Genomic DNA, 931 nt, shown 5'->3' with positions numbered 1-931 from the left:
TTATATATTTCTTGTTTTTTAGTGTTGTTACATTTTGTTAAAAATTTGTCTGTTGTGGTAAGTTAATTCAGATATACTAGAACTTTCAAAAACAATGTCAGTTCTGGAAACAGTGGAAAATGCCGTTTAAAGAACAAAGAAGCCCTTCCCCCTACCCCCCCCCCAAAAAAAAAAAAAGGCAAGAGAAACTCATTACATTTATAATGTTTCTAAAGTGTCTGAAAGTAACTGCTCTGGTTCCTAATGTTGCTAACAATACTGTTTAATTTAACCCATCTGCTCACTCAGCCCGTGTGCACAGTTGGAGCGTGCAGTAACCGACATCATTTGTGATTGAAAGAGAAGTATAAAGTAGAGGGACACGTAGAAAATTTTAAGTTGCAAACCAAATAGGTAAGACCACTTCTTCTGGGGTGCCTAGTTTTGGAGTGGCTGAGAAGTAGGTTTGAGGCTCTGGCAAGCTGATGAGAAATGCCTGGGTTAGGCGCCCCGTGTCCTGGTGCGATCACTGCAAGGAGTCGAGCACCTCTGGAGAGTCATACAGAAATCTGTGCACTGAGTGGGACGAAGAAGCTAATAGGAAACACTAATTACCAGTATGTATTGAGGTCCTGCCCCTCCTTGGAGCTTAGGCTCAGACTGTCCTCAGGCTTTTGCGGAGAGTTTGTAGTGGAGGAGGAGATTGATCCTTTCTTTGTGCAATGGCCCAGGAAGCAGCTGTGCAACAGGACATCGGCTTCAATTCCTCCTCGGTCTCACAGCATCTCCTTCCTGGGAGATCGCTCTGACGTGAGAGCACAGGCTCTCTCCTGGGTGGGAGAAAGAGGGCTGTGGCCAGATGTCGTGGTTTAACCCCAGCCGGCAACTAAGCCCCACCCAGCCGCTCGCCCACTCCCCCCCGGTCGGAGGGGGGGGGGGAGCAGAGGGGGAG

General features: G+C 47.7%; 1 protein-coding gene across 1 annotated transcript in view; it reads left to right on the top strand.

Moving 5' to 3' along the window:
* MAP2K5 (mitogen-activated protein kinase kinase 5) overlaps positions 1 to 931 on the top strand; it is a 138,448-nt gene that overhangs the window by 57,362 nt on the left and 80,155 nt on the right. The gene's annotated exons all lie outside the window — the stretch shown is intronic.

Source organism: Aptenodytes forsteri, unplaced genomic scaffold (assembly GCF_000699145.1).
Source record: "Aptenodytes forsteri isolate BGI_AS27 unplaced genomic scaffold, ASM69914v1 Scaffold83, whole genome shotgun sequence".
Classification (NCBI taxonomy): domain Eukaryota; kingdom Metazoa; phylum Chordata; class Aves; order Sphenisciformes; family Spheniscidae; genus Aptenodytes; species Aptenodytes forsteri.
This window is presented reverse-complemented; position numbering and strand designations above follow the sequence as displayed.